Source organism: Theobroma cacao, chromosome 2 (assembly GCF_000208745.1).
Source record: "Theobroma cacao cultivar B97-61/B2 chromosome 2, Criollo_cocoa_genome_V2, whole genome shotgun sequence".
NCBI lineage: Eukaryota > Viridiplantae > Streptophyta > Magnoliopsida > Malvales > Malvaceae > Theobroma > Theobroma cacao.
Window position 1 is genome coordinate 19,843,580 of NC_030851.1, and position 9,649 is coordinate 19,853,228.

Consider the following 9,649-nt stretch of genomic DNA (forward strand, 5'->3'; position numbering starts at 1 on the left):
TTTCAAACACTTGAATGATTTTAAAAAGGTGAAAACTATAAACTAGACAATTTCAAATACCTTTCATTAAAGCTAAGATTTGTCAAATCAAAACATAAGATATCTCAATGCTAACAATCTCCCTCCTTTTGATATAACAAAATCATGAGCACATGTTCATTTGAAATCCTTAATTCTATTAGTCTCTAAGCCCTTGTTTTGAAAAGATTGAAGTTCAAGTGATTAAGGTAACAAGAATTGTCAAGCCCAGCCCTAAATTATCTACCATATTACACATGAGACTAATAAAGCGATTGTATATTTAAACAACCCCGAAAGAATATTTAAAAGTCGGTATTGTGCTTAAAAGTACAAGTAAGTCGATTTATACCACGAACTAATTAAAATAGGGATTTAAAGGTGAAATTAAGAGTTTCACAGTCCAAGGATGACAAAAAATGGTAATTCAGAGTTCGAGGATCAATTTGGAGTCAAACCGAAATTTTCACTATCTAGGGGCAAAATGGTCATTTGCCACATGGGGACAAAATGGGAATTTTAGAAAAGATTTTTTTGGCCCCATTTCACTTATTGAAGTATGATTTGAGGTTTAGAAGTGAAAAGTTTTAATTTTGGTATAATTTAGAGTATAAGGGTGAAATGGTAATTTTGTCACCCTAAGGGCAAATCGGTAATTTTTCACCCCCGACACTTGTCAAGACCAAGGAATTTTATTCATCATGAAAATGGATAAACATGAGAAATGTGTGGTGGAGAATTAAAGAATTAAAAGTCAAATATTTAAAATTTGAACCAATAAGGAAATGCCATATGTCATGCTTTTATTATTTTATTGTTTCTTTATAAAAAGGCATAAAAATCAGCCCATTTCTTTCATATGGCTGGCCAAACCAAGAGCAAAGAAGAACAAAGGGAGAAAATAAAAACAAAAACCCTAGGTGGAGAAATTCAAGGGAAAATTGGTGAAATTTCAAGGAAACAAGTGATAAAACGTAAAATTTCTTGATTTTGACTTGTGATCTACCTTTCCCATGCATTTCTTCTCGTTTTCCATGGTTAAATTACATGTTTTCATGATGTTCATGGCTGGTTGAAATGGGTATGGAGAGAGAATGATGTTAGACTGATTTGATTCTAAGTTATGTTAGTGTTTTTAGTTAGTTAAGCATGTTTAGAAATAAAACAACAAGAAAAGAATCCATTTTCCCCCTAAACCTTCAATGGCCGAACCCTATGTGAAGTGTAGAAGTAATGAATTGATTTTGTGATCAAGTGAATTGGTTGAAAAATTGATGAAATGATGATTTATGGTGAGAAAATGGAATGGGAAAATTTTTAGTGATAGTGCACCACAATGGCCGAAATTTTCAAGAAGAATTGTGAGGTTGTTAGGCTGAATTTTAGATTATTGGAATTGGATTTTGTGAATTGAAATATTAGAAATGAAATGGAGCAATTTGGAGCCAAATCGGACATAATTGTCATTTAATCGAGTAATAGGCCGAATTAAGTCAGCACCGCATTTAAGCGGTAGTCGGATAAGTTGCATATCATATCATGCATGTACACCGAGCCTGAATTGATTTTATAATGATTAAGCATTGATGTGGTGAATTATGTATTGTACATTGTGGATAGGTGGTGAGTAAATTACACTAGTAAAAGTACAAAGATTGTGCTTGGAGACTGGGATTAGGAGTACATTGACTCCTAGAACTATGAGTAAACTTATTATCATCTTAATTATTTAGAGTAGTTTTATACAATTATGTGATTTTATGAAAAATGGGTTTAAAAGGTAAATTGCTATGTTTTAGGAGAAATTGTGATTTTATAAAATGATTTTATAAATTTTCTGGAAAATTGAATACTGGTTTTGAAAATAGAGTAATTGGAGACTGCCTACCTGTGGTTTAAATTTATGGTTTTAAATTGAATGGCTTATGACAATATATGAGCATGAATGGCTAAATTGATTTTTGGTATTAGAATTATTTGTACTGTGTATTCAGCCTTGAGAGGCTACGTTGCGAGAAATTGCCATGTCATGCAGAAAAAGATTTTATAAATCAGGTGGTAGATAAAATAATCCATAGTCACTGCAGTGGTGGGGGTTTCCGTGGGCCGCCTATGAGAAGGGCACGGTAACCCAATTATATATTTACCTCCAGGGGGAGATGTTGGATGAAGTATCTCCTAAGGTAAAGATTTGAGTGCACCTCACGTGGACCACCGCATGAGAGTGAGACTCAGCCAACGCCAAGGTATGGCTAAAATTTTGGATGTAAAGACATTTAACAGCCTTGGCGAACTCGGTTGGGATAACCCTTTATCAAGGTATCCCTGATAACTGAGTATGAGATTGATTTTTGGTACGAGCCAAGCTTTTCAGGAAATCATAAGCCCAATTGTTTATTTGGTTGAAATGAGTTGAAAGGTAATGAAATTACAGTATGATGAGTTATTTTAATTCGTCTCCATTTACTCGCCTTTAGATAGTTTAGATAGTGTCTGTTTACTCATTGGGATTTTATACTTTCACCACCCTCATTTCCTCACATTTCAGGCTCGGGGAATTCCATAGTTAGCTGACTTTGACAAGGACCTTCATTTCGACTTGAATCAGCAAAAGCTGTAGGTTTTCAGCCTCCGATACATTTTGGTTAGATGTGGACCCACGTGTCATTGTAAAAGTAATTTTATGCTTTGGTTATTTGCTTTATAGTATATATGAATATAATTAACTTTCACGCTATAAGAATTATTTACCGATAGCTTTATAAAAAAATTATTTTACAAGAAAATAGTTTATTTTATTAAATATTTTTATTATATTCAAATGGTCAAATTTTCACTTCAAATGAATGTTTTAGATACTTAATTTGTTTTTAAATCACTAAATATATATTTTCTGCTTACCTACTACATTTTTAGCAAGTTTTGAGATTTTTGAAGAAAAATGACGAAAATGCCCTTGTGAGCTAGAAAACAATATGTTAGGTTCTGATTTAGAAATGACTCGTAATCCTTTGAATTATGATATTTGATAACTATTGCTCACCGAGGAAGTGCGAAACCTGATATGAGAGCCTTGCGAGGTTTCGATCGGCATTCAGGGTGAAGAATGTCTGTCGAGGCTTCGCGACGGTTGTCACGGGCTCGATAGGAGTTTCGGGTCGTGACAAGAATGATATGGAAACTATATTCTCCCCCTCAACATAAGCATGACTATTAGATAAATAAGCTTAAAGTAAAGTAATCAAGAGGGGGTGAATTGGTTATGAAATAATAATTCCCTTTTTTTGAATTTTCAACTCAATTAAAGAATAAAGAGCAAAGTTATAAAAACAGAGAATAAACTAAGTAAGAAACGGTAAAAGAGTAAAGAGTACTTAGCCAAGTTTTTATAGAGGTTCGACCTTTGATGCCTACGTCCTCTCCCTTGATAGTACAACGAGTTCAAATCCATTATCAACTTACCTTTTAGTACAATATCAAATATAACCTTTATAACAGAACACCTTTCCAAGGATCAAGCACAACCTCAACCAAAGTCACTGCCTTTTTAGGATCAAGCACGACCTTTACAACCAAAATCCCTTTTTAAGATCAAAGGTGTTTGCACTAACATCATATGAGGTTCAGACTGGTAATGTTGTTCTCACATGTACAATTCCTGTTTGTGGTTTTGAAGTTTTAGTATTGTTTGATCCTGGCTCCACCCCTTGGTTTGTATCTTTGCACTTTGGGCCAAGATTAGACAAATTTTGTAGTGGTTTGAAAGAACCCTTGATTGTGACTACTTCCTTAGAGAAAGTATTTATGGCAAAGTATGTGTAGGAGTCTTGTGCGGTTCGTGTCAAAGACAAGGACACTTTAGCCAATCTAGTACTATTAATGATGCTAGATTTTGTTGTAATACAGTGTATGGATTGGTTAGTGTCTTGTTTCACCGAAGTGGACTACCACTATAAGCTAGCGAAGTTTAAGTTTCTAAGGGAGCCCTTGTTTGTTTTCTATGGACATAATAGTCTAGTATCTACTAAGTAATGTCAATGTTGGCTGTTACGAGAATGTCAAGGCAAGATTGCCAAGGGTACCTAATGACGATTGAAGATGACTCGAGGTGTGATAAGAATTTGAATGTTGTTTCCAGAGTAATTACTTGGATTACCTCCCAATTGGGAGATTGAGTTCTGCAATGATCTAGTTTTAGACACAAGGCCTATTTCTATACCTCCGTACTGAATGGCACTAGTAGAATTGAGAAAACTCAAGGAATAATTGGATAATCTATTGAGTAAGGGTTTTATTCACCCTATTGTTTCACCTTCTGGAGCTCTAGTGTTATTTATGGAAAAGAAAGATGGTAACCTCAAATTGTGTATTGACTACTAGTAGCTTAACAAAGTCACCATAAAGAATAAAGATCCATTCAATTAATTTGTTTGACCAACTGCAGGATGTTGTATGCTTTTAGAAGGTTGATTTACGATTTGGGTACCATTAATTAAAAATTCAGGAGAGTGATGTACCCAAGACAGCGTTCTACACCCAATGTGGGCATTATGAGTTTGGACTCACTAATGCACCCGTGGCATAAATGGACTTGATGAATTGAGTTTTACGAGTGCATTTGGATATATTTGTAGTCTTATTCATAGATGACATTTTGCTGTATTTAAGGAGCTCGGAAGAGCACGTGCAACACTTGAGAATTATGCTTCAAACCCTTAGAGAGCATTAACTATATGTTCAGTTCATGAATTGTGAATTTTGGTTAAATAAACTCACCCCTTGGGATGTTAATTAAGTTAAGATATTAATTGCCAATAACGATGAATTATGGCTACTATTGATGAGAAAAGTTTTGTGGAAGTGGAGAACTAAATGTAGAATTAAAATAATATTAGTTTATTGATGTTAGGTGAATAAGACAGCTTAATATTGAAAGTTGATTTAAGTGAGTTAGATTTGGCCAAAGTAGGGGAAAGCAAAAAAATTTCGAAAAAAGGAAGCATTAATGAGGCCCACGTGTCTTCATTAAATAAAGTATAAAAGGGTATGCGTATATTTAAATATTGTGGTGACACTTGGATGGAGTGTGAATTTGATATTTAATTTGTACGTATAAAGGAAGAAAAATAGAAAGCAATCGGACTTAAAAGAAAAGTTGGAGGATCCAATTTAATATAAAAAATGTTTGGAAGACTAAATTGAGAATGATGAAAAGTTAGAGTGCCTATTAGGTTAAGAATATTTAAATATGTATAACAAAAAAGAAATAAAATGGTGATAAAATGGGCGGACATCACAAAGTTGTCCCCCATGTAACAACCAAAAAAAAGCAAAAGATGGGGGGAAGGGGGGCTATAACGACCATTTTCTCCGATTGTTATCAACGCTCGAGTCTCACAAGCAAGCTCACCAAGTCCCGAGCAAGCCTTCACAATTATCCATTTAACAAACCATGACATGTCTCTTGGAAATCTCATAACCATCACAATTTCATTTAAAGGCAAATATTCTCTCAATACATTATGTTTCATCATCATTAAAATATATGTTTCCATTTACAATAAATGGTAAGTTCCTAAAACCTCTTGACAGCATAAGGACCTTTAGTAGTGGAGCGACTCAGAATAAGGTACTAAGATATGCCTTTACCTACATCGCAATTGACCATAATATGCCGATGAGAAGCACACTAGCTAATCACTTCTCTACAAAATGAGAATATTGGGGTAAGTCTCACAGACTCAGTGATCATCAGCTCAGTGAGCAGGGTGAAGATGAGAAACAAGCTAAGGATAAAAAAATTTGAATATTAAAAGCATATGAATATGTAAACTATTTAAAATCAAATGGAACATTTGCGCCTTGCATATAAACCAAAGAATTGTGATGCAAAGTAACCATTCAAGTAATATATTAAAATCGGTGCAACAAAAGATTTCTACCGTCTAAATCATTTGATGTCCTTTTCTCAAAATCAGACTAACATAAGCGCGCACGCTTCCATAAAATTAAACAATATCTATGCTTATACACAAGCATATAAATGAACTCATACTTAAGGTATTAAACACAAAACCATCATATAAATAAGAGAGCTGCGAAAAAACTGGTATTTCTCACCATACGAAAGAATACATATTTAAAAACCCTAAAGAGATATCACTCTTGAGTAGGTAATCATAGATAATCAACCTGTGGACCCTCTTCCACGTAATAACATCTGGGAGGGCCCCCTTCACTAGATTCCCACAACCATGGCAGTCTGAATGATGTTGGCTAATATCAGAGAAATCATATGGTCACAACCACATATATCAACTTGTGGCCTAGCCAAGTATATCAACCCGTGGCCTTGCCACGTATATATCATAAACTGTGGCCTAGCCTTGTCTAACAGCCCGTCGGTGACCCAAAGGTTCTCTAGCTAGAGCTCACTTGTGCACAAGGGTCACACTATTCCAATGTCACATTCAACCTACTATCGAATCTCCTAGTTTGACAAAGCCATTTATAACCAAATTGGGTTTTCAAAAACTTATTTTAAATCCATTTCCAAAATACAAATCACAATAATGTTATCAATCCATTTGTAAGAATTCATGATTTAAAACCTTTGCATGAGGTTTAAATATTAAATCAAAGCATGGTGAACATAAAGCTTATTCATGAATGTACCTCACAAAAACAAGTAAGGCACATTTTGACATAAACCGTGGTAAGGAGCTTGTTCCTCGATTTCTAAAACGCTTTACATATATAGCTTATATATTATATATAAAGCTAATTCAAAAATCATGGCATTCATAATCGCCTATCATTTCTACCAGCTCATGCTTTCAACAATAATAGTGTATAAATCCTTTCACAAATAGGTACTTAAACCACCTATCATTTTCTAGCAACTCATGCTTTCCACAATGGCATTGAATAAATCATCGACAAGTTACTATACATATAACATTATATAGTATGGAATCTTTTGAAATAGACACCCCCTATTCGCCTTTCTTGGCAGGATATTACTTCACCAATTTAAACTCTTTGCGTTCTTAATCGATCAATATTGCTTGCCGTTTAACTGTTATCCTTCTTGATTTACATGCACGGCAACTATCCTTTACTTGTCAATTTCCCGCCTTGCAATTAAATCCAAGATATTTAGCAACTTTACAATTTATTCTATCCTACACTTGCTGCCCACATTTAGCTTTATGCTTTTATGGCTTATTCTTCATTCCCCCTTCTCATTCAAGTACTAACCATTAACTAAATAGTTCAATTCATGCTATGATTAGCATTCCTTCACAAATAATCTTTTGCACACACGCACATATATATAGGTAGCAACTTTACCAAAGAATTCCTAAGTCTTGACATGCATAATTTTCTATCTTTTACTTTCTTCAAAACATTACATTCACAAAACATCAAATCTCATAACTAGTATAAGCATTCTTCCTAACCGTACCCAAGATAGCACAATCAATTTACATTGCATGCTTACCTTCAACAATGGTAAGCCCTTTTCTTTGGTAACATGCATTCAAAGCCCTTTTCTTTATACCTCAATTTCCACCATTCAACAATGGTTTGGTAACATGCATGCAACTATGTTCCTTCAAACCTTGTAAATCTTTGCTGCCACAAACATTTTCACACAATCACAATTTTTTTCCTTAAGAAATCTATAACCAAAATCAAAGTTCCACTTACCATAACTTGGTTGAACCGTGGATCATCGATATTCTTTTCCTCTTGATCCAAAGCTTTTTCTTTCATATTTCTTGACCCGTATAAGAACTAACTCATATCTCTTCAAACAAGATGGATTTCTAGGAGCAATGAAGCTTGATGATAGGAATATGGCAAGAAATAAGCTCATGGGTACTAAGAGAAATGAAGTAGCCAAGCACTTTTCTCTTAACGCTTTCTCTCCTCTTGGGTGAAAGCCTCACAAAGCTATTTTATCTTCATTTCTCTTCCAAATGGGGTGGATCTCTCAAGGCAAACACACTTTGGTTGCTTTCTTTTTGATATGGGTGGACATAACAAGAAATAGGCTTGAAATGGCCTTGTAAAAGTTCCCATTTCCTTTCCATTTCTTTCATGGGTAGATTGCCCAAGGCTTGGTCGCTTTTTGGCATTTTTCTTTTTAATTCCTTATTCATTCCTTTATCCTTTGGTTAGATTACCTTGCCCATGCAATGGTCCATCACTTTTGGTTTATTTCATTTGCATTTCATTTTAATGTCACCTTATCATCCAATAATATTTCATGCACATTTCCTCTACCAATAACCTTTGCCATCCCATGAACTAATAAGACTTCATGCATTTTTCCACTCTTGAATCTTATTTGGCCTCCTTCAAAACCAATAGGATTTCATGCAATATTTAATTTATTTCTTTTATTCTCAATCTTTTCTCTACCACCATGTGTAACCACTTAAATTTAAAGTATAGCTTTCTTTCAATTAAATATTCTTTGTTCTTTTTTCGTTGTCATCTTTCACATGGTGGGAGTCCCACATGTCCCCCACTAAGCTTTATCCTTTGTACATGCAATCATTTGCATGTAATGGTAACTTCACATGCAAATTCCATCAAGCTAAGTGTGAGACCTCAACCTCTATAGGCTTGTAACTAAGTATAGATGTAATAATACGAGCCAGGGGTAGTTTCGTTATTTTCTCTAATAAGCTTTCAGAAGAAAGTTTTATGATATTTTAAGGCTTAAATGGGTATAAGACTGCATAAATGATGTGTGCTGATGAAAACATGAAGAAAACTAGAAGTTTCAACAATTTTCATAACAGGGGCAAAATGGTCGTTTTTCACCTCGAGTTAAAATTTTAAGTTTTTATGAACCCGAACATGTCTAGACCATCATGGATCTTGTCCCAGTGTTAAAAGAGCAAAAAGATTGCATAAAAGATTGGAGGAGAATAAGTTAATTGGTGAAGGGGCATTTTTATAATTTTAAGGGAAAGAATAAGATTGCCTATAAATATCTTGAATTTCCAGCAGCTTCTAGAGATTTTCCAGTAGCTAGTCTTCTTCTTCTTCTCCTCTCTCACGTTTCTTCAAAACTCCATAGAAGCTTGATTTGAAGCTTGAATGATTTTTTCTCTCTCTAGCTCTAGTTTTCACACCTTTGAACCCTTTTGACTAGAACCTTTGAATTCTTTCATCCTCTCACTTCAAAACCCTTGATAAAGCTTATTTCCAGACTTTCTCTCACTAGTTGGGCATTCTAGAGAGAGAAAGAGAGAATTACTCCATTGATTTGGAAGCAATTGGAAGAGAATTTGACTACAAAGGAGCCCTAGGGTAAATAATGAACTAAGCTCAACTTTTAGCTGTAGAAAATGGCTAGTAATTGGGATTGATGAGCTGTTTTATTATTGACTATGTTCATTACTTTTTAGTGATTAAGATAGTGAACATAGATTGTTGTTTAATGTGGCAATTGAAAACTAGCTAAGAGATAGCTTTTAGAGTTCATAGTGTGTAAATTGATCTATTGTTTATGTTAATGTGATCCTAGGTTTTAAGAAAGCCCCATCATCTCATTTGGACAATTAGGGGAATTGGAGTCATCTAAAGGCTTTACAATCAATTGGTGAGTGGA